Source organism: Podarcis bocagei (assembly GCF_964188305.1).
Source record: "Podarcis bocagei genome assembly, chromosome: 4".
Classification (NCBI taxonomy): domain Eukaryota; kingdom Metazoa; phylum Chordata; class Lepidosauria; order Squamata; family Lacertidae; genus Podarcis; species Podarcis bocagei.
This window is the reverse complement of record NC_138128.1, coordinates 8,081,665-8,100,862: the sequence shown is the minus strand read 5'-3', so window position 1 is coordinate 8,100,862 and position 19,198 is coordinate 8,081,665. Positions and strand designations below refer to the sequence as shown.

Genomic DNA, 19,198 nt, shown 5'->3' with positions numbered 1-19,198 from the left:
GTTGGGTGCTGAAAAGCCTTTCTGGAGCCAGGAGCAGTTTTAGCAACACTCTGCTAGCGTGATGGGGGGTGAGTGGGTCTGAGCTGTGTGGGATGTGTTGATTCTGCCTTATGGAGAACACGGCTCTGTTGATTGCTGCTTCCCATCCAGCCCTCCTCAGCCAGCAGATCAAAAAGCAGGATGGCTGCAAGAATCCCACCATCACGGAATCTGGCTCAAAATGGAAGTCCCATTGCAGAGTTGGAGGGGCCTCCAGGGGTCATCTGCAAGGCAGGAATCTCGACTCAAGCATCCAGGACAGATGGCCATCCAACCTCTGCCACTAAAGCTCCATCGAAGGAGAGACCACCACCTCCTGAGTCTGCTCCACTGTTGAACATAGTTGTCAGGTTTAGCAGCCATTGATTGCCTTACTCTTTCGTGACTTTGTCTAGCCCTCTTTTAAAGCCATCCAAGTTGGTGGCAGCCACTGGCTCTTGTTGGGGTGAATGCCACAGTTTAACCATGTGCTGTGTGGAGCACTTTTGACTGCCCTGAATCTTCCAGTATTCAGCATCAGTGTTGGAGGATAGAGGGGATTACATGTGCATTGAAACTATCGCACTATGTAGGGCTGCCCATATGTCCAGGTTTTTCCAGACACATCCAGGAATCGGGCTGCCAAGGGCAAAAAGCCCAGAATCAAATTTAAAATATTGACAGATGCTAAAGAAAGAGGGGGTTTTGCCCTGCCGGACTTAAAATTGTACTATGAGGCAGCAGCATTTTGCTGGCTGAAAGAATGGATGCTCCTCGAGAACACAGACATTTTAGATCTGGAAGGTTTCAATAACGCTTTTGGTTGGCATGCATATCTATGGTATGACAAAATCAATAGTGCCTTTAAAAATCACATTGTTAGAAAAGCATTGTTCAATGTTTGGATAAGATATAAAGATCTGTTGGAAAACAAAACCCCTAGATGGGTGTCACCAGTGGAGGCCAAGGCAGTGAAGAAACTCAATATGGAGGTCGGATGGCCGAAGTATTGGGAAATTTTGGAACAGGATGGAGATAAGTTCAAATTACAAAGTCATGAGAAATTGAAACATAAAGTACAAAATTGGTTTCAATATCATCAGATAATGGAATTTTTCAAACAGGACAGGAAAATTGGCTTCCAGGTGGAAAAATCAAAATTAGAAACTGAATTGTTAGAACCCAGTACTAAGAATTTATCTAGAATGTATAACTTGTTGCTGAAATGGAATACACAGGACGAAACAGTCAAATCGGCTATGATTAAGTGGGCACAGGATGTTGGTCATAACATTATGTCAGCTGACTGGGAATGGTTATGGAACACCGGTATCAAATTTACGGCATGTAATGCCTTAAAGGAAAACATTATGAAAATGGTTTACAGGTGGTACATGACCCCAGTCAAGCTGGCAAAAATTTATCATTTGCCCGATAACAAATGCTGGAAATGTAATGAGACTGAAGGTACTTTCTACCACCTTTGGTGGACATGCCCGAAAATTAAGGCTTTCTGGGAAATGATCTATAATGAAATGAAAAAGGTACTTAAATGTACTTTTCCTAAAAAACCAGAGGCCTTTCTCCTGGGCATTGTCGGCCAATTGGTGTCAAAGAGGGATAGAACTTTTTTTATGTATGCTACAACAGCAGCAAGAATACTTATCGCGAAGTATTGGAAGACACAAGATCTACCCACTCTGGAAGAATGGCAGATGAAAGTGATGGACTATATGACATTGGCCGAGATGACAGGCAGAATCCACGACCAACGAATAGAGACGGTGGAAGAAGAATGGAGAAAATTTAAAAGTTATCTTAAGGACTATTATAAACTTAATGAATGTTAAAGTGTTGTGGTTCTCAGAAACAAAGGGATACAGTGATACAAGGTAAGAATATGGAGAGGACTAAGATGACAGAGGTTGGAAAGTAACAATTGGGAGTTGCTATAAAATTATGGACATTGGGATGCAGAAAGGGGGGGTATGGGGAAGTCCGAGAAAAGAGGTTTATGAAAATAGGTGATGAAATTATACATGTATGTTTGTCCTTTTAAGTGTTTGTTTGTTTTTTAAAATTTTGTAAAACCAATAAAAAATTTATAAAAAAAAAAAAAGGAATCGGGCTGCCAAAATGGCGTCTGGGCAGATTTTTGCTGAATTGACAAAATGTCCTGGAAAACTTGGATGTATGGCAAGTAGGGTGATTTTTAAAAAATGCTTTTTTAAAGCCCCCCAAAAGCCCCATAATTTTTTTTTGGGGGGGAGTGTTTGCAAAACAACTTAACAACAACAACGTCTGAATTTTCACTTTGGGGAATATGACAATCCTATCACTGTGCAAATGTAAAAAGTTGCAGCTGTCACTTCACCCAATTTTGCTGCAATTCCCCTTCCACTCCAGCCAGCAGAGGCTGATGGGAGTTGTAGTCCAAAACACCTGGAGGCTACCAAGATGCACACCTGCAGCCTTTCTGTTTGTGCCTGTGCCAGATGGTCATCAGTCAACCATTGTCTTGAGCAGAACAAAATGCCCTCTGCCATTCACTCCGGAATCTACTCTCTTCCTTGCCCTGGTTTCCAGTTGGTGAGGCTGAGGTGCTTCTGCTCACAAGTGATGGCCAGCTGTCTAGAGCGCAGTTTCCACCCACTGAGAAATCACACCCAAGGGGACTCCAGATGGACAGCTCTGAGTCTGCCTGTCACCTAGAGAACAAGAGGCAGCCTAAGGTGCAGGAAACACAGCTCAGTGACTGTGGATAATCGCCTTGCTTGTTCTTCATGTCCAACGTACCATATAGGATTCCACATTTTGGGGAGGGTGAGGGCAGGGAACATGCCTGATCATGGGGGGCAGGGGGCAGACACCAGGAGTGGAATCAATCATCTTTACCAGAGTGCCACCAAATTAGAGTTGGATAATGGCAAGCAATGGGTTATTTGAAGTTAGAAGCTGCCACTTTAAATGGGCAACCTATGCCTGTCACATATTAGCCTAATTCTCTGATGAATGCTCTATTGTCCTATCTAGGTGGCTCCCACAGCCCAGGCAGGTACTCCAGCTCACACTGAGAGAGAGAGAGAGAGAGAGAGAGAGAGAGAGAGAGAGAGAGAGAGAGGGAGGGAGAGAGAGAGAGAGAGAGAGAGAGAGAGAGAGAGAGAGAGAGAGAGAGACACTCACACAAGAAGGAAGTGCAGGGGATCATTTCCTTTGTTAGAAATACCCACCTGTTATGAGAAAAAACTGCTCCTTTTCCCTTATGAGGTACCCAAGAGCCCATATAAAGTCCCTTTGTAGGTTCTCTGTCAGGAGGAGAAAATAACAGAGACCAGCCAGAGAATATTGAGAAGCAAAGCAGCTAGTAAGCCTGATCTTTATTAAAGCTGTTGCAACAGGGTGCTCCCCTCACACATAGGAGGGGGGAGGGACCCAGAACAAAGGTGTGCCCGCCCTTATATAGACTTTTTAAATTGCCCAACCTCAAACTCCATACCACCGCCAGAAACATCATACATACATCACAGGAGGGGCGGACTACAACAGAAATCTGAGTGTTTTTTCTCTTGTTACAGGTAGGTAGCTGTGTTGGTCTGCCATAGTTGAAACAAAATAAAAAAAAAAATCCTTCCAGTAGCACACGAAAGCTCATACCAATAACAAACTTAGTTGGTCTCTAAGGTGCTACTGGAAAGAATTTTTTTATTTTGTTTTTTCTCTTGTCTTCTAGGTTGCTTGATTGGATTACCTGGGCATCCTGGCCACTCTTTTGTTACTCAGTTCCTGAATCCAGGCCACAGGTCACAGGCTCACACCCTATTCAAATCTTAAATGTGCCCTTAAGGCAGGATTTGTGAAAGAGACCATGGGGAGATTTCCCATTTCCTTTGACCTTGCAGAGAAATATTTGAGGTCATTTTGAGAGAGAGAAAATGTTTTCAGGACTTTTCTGTGGGTTTCAGACATGTGGTTTACATATTTGTATGTGTTTGCTTGATACATTTATGAACATCTATTTTATATATATAAAACCTTAAAAATTTTATAACACCACCAAAGCATTAAAGTCCTTTCTATATTGATTCAGGAAGTCTATTAGTGCCTGTCTGGCAACCATGCCTTTGTGATTTTGACTAGGAAATCCCACCATATGACCCCAGTTTGCAAGCAACACAAGAGCCCAGACACGCCTACCTCAAATCGCACCTCCTTAGCCTACCTCAATTTATTTATTACATTTCTGACCCATTCATCCCTGAAAGGAGATCAAGGAGCAGATGTGAACATACCCTCTTGTATCCTCCATTAAAAAAAAAAAAACAAATAAATAAATGCTGGAGCACAACATACAAAGCACATCTACGCATACATCTAGAACAAAAACTGTGATAAAGATAGAATATGTAATTTTTTAAAAAATGAGATACATAAAATGCAATGCATGTTAGAGTTTTCTCCCTTTCGGTTCTTTCTACAGCAGAATGTTTAGGACTACAGCTCCCATAATCCATAGCCATTGGCCATGCCGACTAGGGCAGATGGGAGTAGTAGTTCAGAACATCTACACAAGAACATAAGGAGAGCCCGACTTTGTGGGATGTAATCCACTGAGAGCAGCCAAATACAACATTCCTTGTTTTGCTAGAGTGGACATGCAAGGGAATGTTTGTTCCAGCCAGTCAAAATTTCCTCTTCCTCCTGGCCTGGAGAATCCATCCTTGCACGTTACTAGTAGGTGGGCGTGACCTTTCCAGACCAGGTAAAAGGCCAAGTCACACAGCTACTCCCTCTCTTTGGTCTTCTTTTTCATCATGCAAACATCCTGTTTCACCTGGACTATACTGCTGGCTGCCAACCAGCTGTCCCCCAGGTTATCTCCCATATGGGGTAAACCTGTTTGTACATGTTTATAACTTTATGCCCAAAGCCTGCCTTCAGGGATCATGCCGTGGTCTGATCGTGAGTACTTTTTGTTACTTATGAATAAGATTGTTGTGTCTTTATTCTTTTAGGAGGGATTCAAAGGGGTCTTACCAGGAATATTAGAACATATCTCAGTCTGGGCAAGCCAGATTGAATTGTTTGTTGTCTTAAGAAACTCACATGAGTTTGCAACCAGCTTTCTACTGCGTTAGAAGGGGAATACACTCTGCTAAGTGAAGAAACTTGCTAGCACAAGTTAGGAAGGATATTAATAATCAATATATCCTCTCCTGTCACCCTCAACTGCTGTCACCCACATGCTGCTGGATCAGACCAGTGACCCATTCAGTCCAGCATCCTGTTCTCAGTGTGTTCAACCAGATGTCTATGGGTAGCCTGCAAGCAGGAACTGAATTCAACAAAGCACGTCCTCCTCCCTCTGATTGGTTATCCCTATTCTACAGGACCTATTTGCCACAGATCACTGAACTAGGGGCATTGCTTTTAATTGCATTGGGAGGTAAGCATCCAAATTGAGTATCAATTTCACATATCAGCATAATAGGCCAGGAGTAGATTGACTCCCTTCCTTTGCATCCTCTTTCAGGTAGATTAGGCTAAGAGACTAACTGGTTTTTACGGCTATCCAGGGAACTTCATGGTCTAGGGATGTATGTAGATGTTAGGAGTGGATATATGTACTAGATATTATCCTTTCTTCCTCACATTTATGAGTTCAGCAGAGTGCATCCCTTGGCAGGTTAAAAGGGAAGTTTAGATAGGCTAGTTTTAGCTTTTTGGTTTAAGCAATCCAGGATGCTTTAAGGCAGACTAGATTCTCCTGGTATTTCCTCCCTTTCTCCCCCTTAAAACAACAATCACATAAACCATCTTGTAAAAGCTAAACGTTATGTACCAAGCTTGGATCCTAGAACAATAGGCAGGTAGGGTCCTAGAAGGCAACAACTGATTGGCCTGCAGGAGCAGCCCAATCAGGCTCCAGGAGGGAAGCAGAATCGGCCAATCAGATGGGACCCATTGTGTAAATAATGCATGTAAAGCCAGAGGTTTGGGGAAAATTTCATTCACTGTTTTTACGAGCTGCAATAAAGAGCATGAAATCACTATACAACTCCGAGTATATTTCACTAAAAATAACATTTACTCACACAGAGTACTTGTTGAAGAGTAGCAGATGAAGCAGCTTTGTTCAGGCAGGCTTAAAATGGCAGTTCAGTTACAAAGACATACTTTAGTCTAGCTTAAGATGGTGTCTGAGCACTGGAGCCCAGATATGTTCTCACGTTGCTGGAATGAAGTGAAAAAGCAAAGAGCAAAGAGGAAGATTATGTGTGGCTAGATCCTCTCCCTGCCAGGGCACACTGAGTGTGGCACTCAGAGCTCTCTCTAGAAAACCTACAGGAAAACTCTTCCCATCATGTGCCATTGTTGGTTTGACTGCATTGTGAATATCCCACACATTGCTGAGCAGGGATTTGAACCAGGTTGAAGTCTGGCACACACATCCCACCCACTACACCACACTGCCTCTGTTACTGTATGGCACAGCTGGGAAAGCTCAGCACACTTTTTGGCTCAGCAAGGATGCGTAACAGTGCCACCTGCACTCAAACCGTGACACTGCACATCACACCATACGAGTTCTCATGGAGGGCAGGCCATAGAATTCGGCTCTAGAGTCTATGCGGTAGTGCTTCCTGGACTGCATCCATGCTATTCCGGGGGGGGGGGGGACGGGGACCAAAACGCTTCCCAGCTTTGGGTGAAGCGAGCTCTTTACATTTCCATGCCTTCCTTCCTCCCTACAGCTGCAGTGGTGTCAGCGGCAGGCCTCCCTCCAGAATGCCAAGTGGAGGAGGAGGAGGCGGGGCTCTGAGTCGCAGTCTCATTCAAGAGATTTTATGAATAAAAATGGGCTACGTGCCTGGCTACCTCTTCAATGGATACACTCAGGGTTTTAGTGAAAGGCGCTTGCAGGCATTCCAGTGCCAGTTGCCGCAGATGCAGCCCTTGGCACAGGCACATGAAAAAGGCACCCGCACAAAGGATCACAAAACAAAGGGACACACTGCTGTGCACAGTTGCACAATCTCCTCCCCCACATTTTTAATTTTTTTTGCTTGTTCAGGCCCCTTGCCCACCCTCCACCTGGCCCCTTAAATTCCCAGCAAGTGCTTCTTTCCTCAACCAGCTGCTAGGCACCAGGGAGGCCTTTAGTCTACTAGCTAAATCGAACCTCTCTGTTCAGAGGCAGTGTACCATGCAATATCAGGTGCTGGGTGGTTGTCACCTTCGCGCTCTGCTTGAGAACTTCCTGGATGCACCTGGGTAGAAAGAGAACGCTGAGTCCTTTGGCCTTTGGACATGATCCTGCAGGGCTCTTCTTGTGTTGCTTGAGCTTCGTAAAGCAATTCAGGCATGCAAAAAGTCACGAGCTCTTGCAAACCCACAGCATCTCGGTCCCAGACAGAATCTCTTTCTTCCCCATATGATTTGCCTTCCCCAAACTTCAGGGCCAGCCCAAGACATTTTGGCACCTGAGGCGAACCACAAAATGGTGCCTCCGCTCCCCGACAGGGAAGAAGTGGATGACAGGGAAGAAGATCGACATCAGGAACAAAAGGGGAACAAATATCTGTATCAGGATCTGCTGCCCTTGTAGATCTTGCTGCCTGAGGTGGTCTCCTCACCTAGCCTTATGGGTGGGGCCGGCCCTGCCAGGCTTGCCCCAGAGGTTTCTAAGGCACCTTGAAAGACTATCAGATTTTATTGCAGTGTAATTTTTGATCCAGTAAATTTAGCAAAGTAACACAGCTACTGCTCCAGAATTTGCCTATTCTCCCCTCCTGTGGTCTCCAGCAACAGGTACACTGCTTTCCTTCCATTGCACATCTACTCTTCATAAGATCTGCCACACACTTGTGGTATCCTAGGAAGCTGCATTATACTGAGTCAGGCCATTGGTCCATTGCCTGCACTGGCTGGCAGCAGCTCTTCAGGCTTTCAGACCGGGTCCTCCCCCAGCGCTGCCTGGGACTGCCGTGGCTTGGTCCTGAGACCCCCTGACTGTACAACAGATGCACTACCCCTTTGCCATGTTAGATACATCCCCTACTGCTGCTGCAAATATCCCTCCCATAGCTACTCTACAGGAGTTTTGTCTTCTCTGCACCCCAGAAATTCGCAGTTTGCTTCTCCACTGGACCAAGCAAGCGGGAGGGTTCCTAGCCCCACAGCCCTGCAGCTGAGCCTTGTCTTTGCTCCCCTTTGACCAGCTGGAGGAGGAGAAGTGGTCTTGCCGGCGGCGTTTCTGCTCTTGCTCTGTCCCTCTGTGACAGAGATCATAGGGAGATAACGAGCTCCTTGCTGCAGTCCTGCCAGAGCCTTAGTGGAATTTCTCAATGCAGCCTGGCAGACGGGGCGGCGGGGCGTTAAGGAGCTGGCTGTGGTGCTGAATATTAATACAGCCCGTTTGCGCCAAAGGTAGCATCCTCGGCAAAGGAAAATCTGGAGCTTCTCCGTCCTGGTTAGGAGATAGGCTGGAAGCGGGCAGGGGTGGGGGAGAGGGAAGAGAAGCAGCCTCCTCCTCCTCCTCTGTGGCTCTCATTGATAAAATGCTCTAGTACCATCCCTTCCTGCCGCCTCTGCGACATCAACATCCCTTTGCAGGGAGAGGAGTCACAGAACTGAGAAAAAGACCTAAGCAGGTTATGCAATCCAACCCGGAGCCCTTGTCCTAGAGAGCTCCACATCATCTGCCTAAAGCTGCCCTTTTCTACGAAAGCTTTGAAAGAAATGGGTTTCCCATTACCACAACTTCTTGAGAAGGGGCAGACCTTTTTCTTTAGCTCTTAGCTTTATGTAAGGCGATGTGCCTTTGCTCTTTGTTTGCTTGTTTATGTTGCTGCACCATCAATGTCCACGGTGTTTGAGAGTGCAAAAGGAAAGGTCCCTGCCCCCAAGGAGCTTGCTATGTGAACTTCAGCACCACCAAGGATAACCAAGGAGGGGAAGCAGGAGGAGACGGGGAAGTCTATGGGATTGCTTCAGTTGCACCTACTTGGAGTTGGTTCCAGTAGAGCATATGATGCAAGGGGTCATACCAAAGGTTTCAAGGACAAGGTGGGATTGGAGGAGGAATCCGAAACAAGAGATGGATGACATCAGACAGGTGATCTGGGTGGCAGTTTGAGGCGTGCCTGGCAAAGTTTTTATGTAAGACTATACCATTATGTAAGTGTTTATGTAACACTTTCTCATTATTTCTCCACTCACATTTGGGGGAAAGGGTTCTTAGAATTTGGGATTTGGTTTTCAGATCTATTGGATAGCCATGTGGGCACTGCTTTGCTTATTATTTGCTGTGATTTAGGGAATCTCTATATCTATCTATCTATCTATCTATCTATCTATCTATCTATCTATCTATCTATCTATCTATCATCTATGCTTTGAGACTGCCCTGTCCTTATTGCACTAAAGTCTTCAGCATTACCCAACCTGATGTGGGCTTAAGGGAGTTGAAGTTAAAACGTCTGGGGGGGCACCAGGTTGGGGAAAGCTAGCCTGCCTGACCATCTAGGATATCCATTGCTATTCCCATTTTACAGAAAGCAAACAAGGCCAGCAAATAAATTGATGGCCAAGCAGTGGTTGAACCTCAAATCGACATTCTACAACTCGTAACAATGGCTGCACAATATATTTGGTGCCAATGGGTCCTGTAAGAAACAATGCCATTACAGGGGCCCTGATTACAGGGCTTAGCAACCTGCTTTGGGTGGGCATATCTGGCGTGGAGGAGGAAGTTGGTGTTTGATTAATGGACCAAAGGTGAGCCTGGTAAGGGCAAGGTGGAGGTATGTTGGTCTAGCAAAGTCTTTGGTGAAGGTCTTGAGAAGAACCACAATAAACGTGGCTTGGAGAACTAATGGGGAAAGGTGAGTGCCTTGGTAGAAGTCAAAGAGGCAGAAGTGGGAGATTAGGCCGGACAAGAGGCACTAATAGCAGAAAAGCCTAGGAGAAGCAGAGTGGTCAAGGACAAAAAAAGCAAGGATGAGGCATCAGGACTATCTCCAGGTGCACTGGGTGTAAATAAGCCACCACAAACCACACTTTCCTTCAGACAACAGATTTCACTGGATAAACAGGGAAGAGTCACTGTTCTGCACAGTCAGACACTTGGCTCACCAGGTGTTGAGCAATCAAATGAAGACAAAGCAAATGATGTGGGCATTGGGTGGTGGAGGAGGAGGAATTGCATGTGCTCACCTTGCTGCCCCTTTTCCCTGTTGCCCTCTCCCACTGCTTCCCTTTCTCTGTTCTTTGCTATCCCCACCTATTCTTTGTGTTGTCCCTGCTACTGGCAGAATCTAGACTGGAAGCTTCTTGGGAGCGGGGAGGCATCCTTGTTAGTTCCTGCATGTCGTTGTGCGAATGAATGAACCAGCCTGCAGTTAGAGCAGAGCACGAAACAACCTAAAAATGAAGAGCAGAGGTTTGTTGTGGATGCCGAGAGCATGAATACAGCTGGACCCCACTCATGCTGACTTCTGTTGTATTTTGTTAGAGGGGTAGCTTGCAGAGCCCCTAAGTGGCATGTTAAATCCACAGGCGTGGCAGGAGAACCATGCTGGGGATCAGAGGCATTGCTGGTTGACATTTCTTTCTGTTTGTGTGGTTATAATGGGCTCAACATTTTGATCACTGTCAGCAGTGCGGGAAAGGGATCCACTAGCATCACCATTACACACAGCTCACTCTGCGTCAAGGTGATGCAGATGTTAATTACTTTTTCCTTAAAAATCCAGCAGAGGCAGTGGTGGCAATGCAGGAAAAGATGAATGAGGCTCCCCCCCCAAAAAAGGTGTCCATTCAAAAAACAAAACAAAACCCTGGGTGGGAAGTGGAGAGTGTGTTATGGTTTCCTCCCCATTTAATAAAAATGACCCAAAGTTTTGCAGAATAAGGATACCATCCCCTATTAACTGGAGGATGGACACGCAAACACCATGTCCCTGCACACATATTGAGAAGCTGGTGGCTCTTCCCAACTTTCATGCATGCTCATCAGGAAATATTACATACATAAAGAATGAAGGTTCACAGACAGCTGCCAATCACAGTGGGATAGAGGGAAGGAACGAAGAAAAAGAAAATTTGCAGACTAGTGGGGAGGGAAGGATTTTAGAAGTGATTGCTGCTACTTCTCTGTCTGCACTCCTCCTGCAGTGGGTGTTAACAGTGAGCCTTCAGTGTGACCTTCACTAGGACTAAGCGAGGCCAGTCCTGCCTACTTGCCTCTTCTCGATGATTCTGCAGTCTGAACCGGAAGAAGGGAATGAATGGCATGCAGCAGTTTATTCAGCCTCTGCCAATGTGGCGCTTTGAGACTTAAGGTATTAATGGGATGTTCATCGTCACAGCAGCTCTGCCAGCTAAGGGGAGAGCTGCAGCCCCTCTTCTCGTCACCGCCACCTCATTTAGCAGCCGGGAAAGCAATGCAGCAGTCAAAGCACTGTCCAGGGAATCTGAGCCAGAACCAAGCATTCCCAAATCAGTACCTTAAGCCACAAGGCTGTTCCAAGCGTGGAAAGTGACTCCAGAGAGACTTGTGAGGGAAGGAGGTCTGCACAGCTGTCGCCGCACTGCGAGTCGCTGGATCTGTCTTGCAACGTGGATTTTGTGGCATCGTGGCCATTTGAGTGTGTGCATTGATAAACTCCCTTGTATCCAGGAGGCATTTCCAGGTGCACCTGGAAACTCCTCCTCTCCAAGTGTGCGGGCGGGGAATGGAATCTGTGCAGCCCAACAGGGTGGATTTGCTTCCTCTGTCCTGGGCTGCTTCACTCTTTTATAGGGTGCTTTACATCTTGATTGTTGGCTGCACAAAGCTCACTTTTCAGGCTTCCATTAACAACCTGAGCCTCTTCAACTGCATATGTGCTGCATTTCAGGTTTCTAAATTTTGTGGAAATGACTACTAGCCATCATGGCTGTATTACCTCTGAATACTAGTTGCTGGGAGTGCTATTGTGCTCATGACCTCCTTGTGGGCATCCTAGAGGCCGGGGTGATTGGCCTGTAGCCCTCCATAGGTTGTTGGAATACAGCTCCCATGATCCTTGACCATTGGCCTTGCTAGCTGGATCTGCTGGGAGTTGGTGGGCTACAGGTTAGCCGCCCCTGCCATGAGCATCTGGCTGGCCATAGCATAGAATCATAGAATCATAGAATCATAGAGTTGGAAGAGACCACAAGGGCCATCGAGTCCAACCCCCTGCCAAGCAGGAAACACCATCAGAGCACTCCTGACATATGGTTGTCAAGCCTCTGCTTAAAGACCTCCAAAGAAGGAGACTCCACCACACTCCTTGGCAGCAAATTCCACTGTCGAACAGCTCTTACTGTCAGGAAGTTCTTCCTAATGTTTAGGTGGAATCTTCTTTCTTGTAGTTTGGATCCATTCCTCCATGTCCGCTTCTCTGGAGCAGCAGAAAACAACCTTTCTCCCTCCTCTATGTGACATCCTTTTATATATTTGAACATGGCTATCATATCACCCCTTAACCTCCTCTTCTCCAGGCTAAACATGCCTAGCTCCCTTAGCCGTTCCTCATAAGGCATCGTTTCCAGGCCTTTGACCATTTTGGTTGCCCTCCTCTGGACACGTTCTAGTTTGTCAGTGTCCTTCTTGAATTGTGGTGCCCAGAACTGGACACAGTACTCCAGGTGAGGTCTGACCAGAGCAGAATACAGTGGCACGATTACTTCCCTTGATCTAGATGCTATACTCCTATTGATGAGGCCCAGAATTGCATTGGCTTTTTTAGCTGCCGCGTCACACTGTTGGCTCATGTCAAGTTTGTGGTCAACCAAGACTCCTAGATCCTTTTCACATGTACTGCTCTCAAGCCAGGTGTCATCCATCTTGTATTTGTGCCTCTCATTTTTTTTGCCCAAGTGCAATACTTTACATTTCTCCCTGTTAACATTCATCTTGTTTGTTTTTGCCCAGTTCTCTAATCTGTCAAGGTCGGTTTGAAGTGTGATCCTGTCCTCTGGGGTGTTAGCCACCCCTCCCAGTTTGGTGTCATCTGCAAATTTGATCAGGATGCCCTTGAGTCCATCATCCAAGTCATTGATAAAGATGTTGAATAAGACCGGGCCCAGGACAGAACCCTGTGGCACCCCACTAGTCACTCTTCTCCAGGATGAAGAGGAACCATTGATGAGCACCCTTTGGGTTCGGTCAGTCAGCCAGTTACAAATCCACTGAGTGGTAGCAGAGTCAAGACCGCATTTTACCAGCTTCTTTACAAGAATATCATGGGGCACCTTGTCAAATGCCTTGCTGAAATCAAGGTAGGCCACATCCACTGCGTTCCCTTCATCTACCAGGCTTGTAATTCTGTCAAAAAACGAGATCAGGTTAGTCTGACATGACTTATTTTTCAGAAATCCATGCTGACTATTGGTGATCACAGCATTCCTTTCTAGGTGCTCACAGACTGTTTGCTTAATGATCTGCTCCAGAATCTTCCCTGGCATTGATGTCAGACTGACTGGGCGGTAATTATTTGGGTCCTCTCTTTTCCGCTTTTTGAAAATAGGGACAACATTTGCCCTCCTCCAGTCTGCCGGGACTTCGCCTGTTCTCCAGGAATTCTCAAAGATGACTGCCAGTGGTTCTGAGATCACCTCTGCCAGTTCTTTTAATACTCTTGAATGCAGATCGTCTGGCCCTGGAGACTTGAATACATCTAAACTAGCCAAGTATTCTTGTACTATCTCCTTAGTTATTCTGGGCTGTGTTTCCTCTGCTGAATCATTTGCTCCAAATTCTTCAGGTCGGGCATTGTTTTCTTTATCGGAGAAGACTGAGGCAAAGAAGGCATTGAGGAGTTCAGCCCTTTCTGTGTCCCCTGTTTGCATTTCACCATCTTCTCCTCTGAGTGACCCCACTGTTTCTTTGTTCTTCCTTTTGCTACGAACATACCCATAAAAGCCTTTTTTGTTGCTTTTAACCTCTCTATCAAGCCTGAGTTCATTCTGTGCTTTAGCTTTTCTGACTTTGTGTCTACACGTGCTGGCTATTTGTTTGAATTCCTCTTTGGTGGTTTCCCCCCTTTTCCATTTTTTGTACATATCCTTTTTTAATCTTAACTCAGTTAAAAGTTCTTTAGATAGCCACCCTGGCTTCTTTAGGCACCTTCCATGTTTCCGTCTCATTGGTATTGCCTGAAGTTGTGCTTTTACTATCTCCCTCTTAACAAACTCCCAGCCATCATGAACTCCCTTTCCTTTTAGTATTACTGTCCATGGGATCTCACCCAGCACTTCCCTAAGTTTTATGAAGTCGGCTTTCTTAAAGTCAAGAAATTGAGTCCTAGTATGCTTGGCTGCTCCTTTCCGCTGTATAGTAAACTTCAGAAGAGCATGATCACTCGCGCCTAATGATCCTTCCACTTCTACCCCACTAACCAGGTCATCAACATTGGTTAGGACCAGATCTAAAATGGCTGTTCCTCTTGTTGCTTCTCCCACTTTCTGGACAATGAAGTTGTCTGCAAGGCCAGTGAGGAATCTGTTTGACCTTATGCTCTTGGCTGAGTTTGACATCCAACAAATATCCGGGTAATTGAAGTCCCCCATTACTACTATTTCCCTTCCTTTTGCATGCTTGGCCATCTGTTCCAGGAAGGCATCATCTATGTCCTCCGATTGGCTTGGGGATCTATAGTAAACTCCCACAATGAGGTCACTGTTATTCTTCTCTCCCTTGATTTTGACCCAAATGCTCTCACTTTGGCTTTGAGGTTCTAAATCTTGGATCTCTTCACAGGTATACACATCCCTGACATATAACGCCACTCCTCCTCCTTTCTTCTCTGGTCTGTTTCTCTGAAATAGATTGTATCCCTCCATTATTACATTCCAATCATGGGACTTATCCCACCAGGTTTCAGTGATGCCTATTATGTCATATTTAGTTTGCTGTACCAAGAGCTCAAGCTCATCTTGTTTATTTCCCATGCTTTCGCATTAGTGTACAGACATTGAAGTCCATTAATCATTCCCCCGTGACTCTTATTTAAGGATTTTTTCCTCCCACCACTAGGTCCATTTGGTCTATGACATTTGGATGATCATCTTCATCAATTGATAGACTCCTACCTTCAGGAGCACTGTCTCCCTCCCCCACATTAGTCAGTTTAAAGCCCTCCTGATGAGGTTTCTGAGATTTTTGGCAAAAACATTCCTCCCAGCAAAAACATTCCTCCCAGAAGCAGGACATTGAACTAGGGAGGTGTTTGGTCTGATCTGGCACGGCTTTTCTTATGTTCTGATGTCCTAAGGACATTGGCCCCTGACTGACACCTCAAGTTAGTGATGGAGGTCAACCAAACATATTTATATTGCTCATGAATGTGTTTTGGGGAGGAGAAGGACCAAAGTGGTCCAGGAAGTCACGCAGATGCAGAACCTGAATTAAGTAAAAGTGAAATTATTGGTGGTGTATTTTCATACCCAGTGGGCAGCAAGAGTACTTTGACAGGAAACCTGCAGGCCCCACACTGCTTTGTCATTGGGGGGGGGGGAGAAAGCAAAAATTTCAGGCCCCCTCCCTCAGCCCTCACGCTACCTCCCCAAAGCTGGCTAAGCAAGGAGCTGGGCTTTGGGAAGGAGGCATGAGGTTCTGCCAGGGTCCTAGAGTCCTTCCACCTCCTTCCCAAAGCTGGATAAGTGATGAATAGACTCTGGGAAGGAGAAAGGAGGGCTCTAGGACCCTGTCAGAGCCTCACGCCTTCTTCTCAAAGCCTGGTGCTTTGCTTACCTGGCTTTGAGAAGGCAGTGTGAGGGCTGGGGGGGGGGCATCAAATGTTGCTGAGGGCCAATGCAAAAGGCATTGAAGGCTGCATGTGGCCCTTGGGCTGTGCGTTGTACCACCCTGTCTTGCTGCACATCTGTCTGTCTTAAAGGTAAAGGGACCTGCCTCATCTCGCTTTATTGGCTGAGGGAGCCGGTCTACAGCTTCCAGGTCTTGTGGCCAGCATGGCTAAGCCACTTCTGGCGAACCAGAGCAGCGCACTGAAACACCATTTACTTTCCTGCCAGAGCGGTACCTATTTATCTACTTGCACTTTGTGCTTTCGAACTGCTAGGTTGGCAGGAGCAGGGACTGAATAATGGGAGCTCACCCCATCGCGGAGATTCGAACCGCTGACCTTCTGATCGCCAAGCCCTAGGCTCTGTGGTTTAACCCACAGCGCCACCCACGTCCCATCTGTCTCTCTTAAAGGGCTTCAAATATCTCAACTCACCAATTGCTCAACGTTAGACATTCATCGCCAACTGTTTAGTACTTAGCAAAGAAAAGAAAGAGAAGTATTTGTCACCACAGCACAGCACATTATTTTCTCTAATGTTAGAAAGCATTAAAACATACCTGAAGCAACACATCCTTCCCATCAAAGCTGATGTCACATAGAGGATGTGCTGTATGTTCATTTGTCATTTTTCTGAGCAAATGCAAAGCGGAAGGGAAGGTTGCTATTTACCAAGACCCCACTTCAAATAGAGACATGGATTCTGAAGAATGAGGCAATTATTTTCTCATCCAGGTAATTAACACCATGGTTCCGTTTGCTCCTGCCCAAAAATGGTATTTCCCCCTTTCTGTATTTCTCATAAGGTGATCAGATCTGGTCATATGATTCTGCTGAGAGTTTGGATTTGATATCCCGCTTTATCACTACCCGAAGGAGTCTCAAAGTGGCTAACATTCTCCTTTCCCTTCCTCCCCCACAACAAACACTCTGTGAGGTGAGTGAGGCTGAGGGACTTCAGAGAAGTGTGACTGGCCCAAGGTCACCCAGCAGCTGCATGTGGAAGAGCGGAGACGTGAACCCGGTTCCCCAGATTACGAGTCTACCGCTCTTAACCACTACACCACACTGGCTCCTTAGCCTAGAAACCAATCTTTCAGTAAGGACAGTCAAACTGCTGAACCCTAGTTAACCCCTCATCTGTGCAACAACATTGGGACCTTGGCATGACGTGCAGATGGTAAAATAAAATAAGAATTATGATGGTAGGGATGTAAGTTGGATTTGCCACTTTCACAAGAGTCAAGCCTGTCAGAAGCTAAGAGAGCAATTGTGTGTGATAGATAGTAAACAAACAAACAAACAAACAAACAAACAAACAAACGACCAACCAACCAACCCAAAATGGCTTCTAAGTGGTTTACAGCCATAACGTCAGTTATGAAAACCCATTTATGTTTAACACACACATGAAAAGAGTTCCATCAAAGATATTTTGACGGAAGTATACAATGCAAAAGTTGACTGGACGACTATAAAGTCCTTTAAAAATGTTGGGACCTTAGGCTGAAGGACGGGTGATAACATACAATAAGAATTATAGTGGTAGTGATGCAAGTTGAATCTGCCTGTATGGCAGGAGTCAAACCTGTTTATAGGCACAAAGGCAGGTGAGCCTTGAGGAACCAAGGCTGAGGTGGTCAGGGCAGTGCCCCATTTGCCCAGTGGATTCACTGCCACTGGTTCTAAGCGGGACTGAGTGATAAATGCTGGGTTGTAGGTGGTTCTATTGTAGACTTGTCTCCAGGAATACAAGAGCGAAAGGAAGGCAGGTGCTACTGTACTTGCCCAGGGATGCTTTGCTGTCAATGTTTTTTTGATGGAGCAAACTTTGTGCATGCTGTCCACCCACCCGTCCCCCTATAATTGTCTTGGGGTAATGGACTATAAGAAGCCTTCCAAAGCCCTTTCCCCACCGGTGCTGACTCTTCCTGGCTCGACAAATGAAGATCCTCTCAATGAGCTGTGATGACATTTCCTGCCCTGAACGTTCGGTATCTGTGAGTTTCCCCTGTGGCTTGAATGCTGCAGACAGTCTGTGCAGCTTCCGTAAATGTGGGCTGTGCCTTCTGTACATCTCCTCCTGGACTTTTTGATTTGCCTCGTGAGAATGGAACCGGGGGGCGGGGGTGGAATAGGCTCATTGTGGGGCTCAATATTTGATATCGTTGCTGACGAGCTGGAAAAAGATTCAGTTCTGAATATTTTATTAACTGCCAGCAGATTATTATTATTATTATTATTTAAAAAGAGGAAACTTGGCAGTGCCCATTGCTGTGACCTTTCTGCCTACCTACACAGCCAGTTTGTGCTTATATTACCAGGGAGTGGAGCATCCCCAACAGAACTGTGGGACCAGTCTCAGTTTCCACACCCAACCTTTCCATGTTGAGGAGGGAACTGAGTTGCCTTTCCTAAGGGTACCCCAAATCTTGGAGCTAGTGTCCCTTCTTGACTCTGAGCCATGGGGGAAGAGCCATAACACAGTAGGACATCTGCTTTGCATGCAGAAGGTCACAAGTTCAATCCTTGGCATATCCAGGTAGGCTTGGAATGTCTCCCATCTCAAATGTGGGAGACCCACTGCCAAGGAGTGTAGACAACACTGAACTCAGTGGTCTGATTCAGTATAAGCCAACATTCTAGGTTCTTCTGCTGTTGGTACATGTTTCCCCTCTTCCAGCATTGAAAGGTCCCAATGCACGGCTTTCAAAAGTTTGACTTCCTTTGGAAGGAGACTCAGAGTGTAATTGCAATATTTTGTTCTATATGCATCACTTTTCAGGGATTCTTTGGTTGGTTAGAGTGTGGTGTTGATAATGACAAGGTTTGCAGGTTCAATCCCCGTATGAGACAGTTGATGATCCTCAGGGTCCCTTCCAACTTGACAATTCATCGATTCTACGATTCATATAGAGCAAGCAGCATATATCTCAAGTAAGTGGAAGATCCCCTACCCCAGATCAGATCCCCAGAAGGAATTGCCTAAATCTTCAAATGTCTTCTAGCCTACAACTCAAAATTGACCTCAAACTGGAAATTCCACAGAGCAGCCTTAGATCTGCCCTTCCTCCGTGGCTGAGATGTGGTAGAAGGTATACTAGCTTCCTGTACCCTTCCCCAGTAAGAAGCCATCAACCATCCATCCCGAGCAATTGATTGATGGATTGAGTCACCGCCTTCCACACAAGATTTAAGATGATTTACAGACATAGCAGAAAAACAACCAAAATAGTTTTAAGAACAGTGCAAAACAATGACATAGGATAGGTTTGAAAACAATACAGAATAACTCCTAAGGCAGAGGGATCTTTTCACCCAGCTTGTCAAAACAAGAATGTCTTCAA

At 45.9% G+C, this 19,198-nt stretch overlaps 1 long non-coding RNA gene across 1 annotated transcript in view; it reads left to right on the top strand.

Annotated features, from left to right (window-relative positions):
* The first annotated feature begins 13,020 nt into the window (after positions 1-13,020).
* Positions 13,021-19,198, top strand: part of LOC308585242 — a 63,386-nt gene continuing 57,208 nt past the window's right edge. Inside the window, exon 1 of the long non-coding RNA XR_014007189.1 lies at positions 13,021-13,216. This is a non-coding gene — a long non-coding RNA (uncharacterized lncRNA). The remainder of the gene's footprint in view (positions 13,217-19,198) is intronic.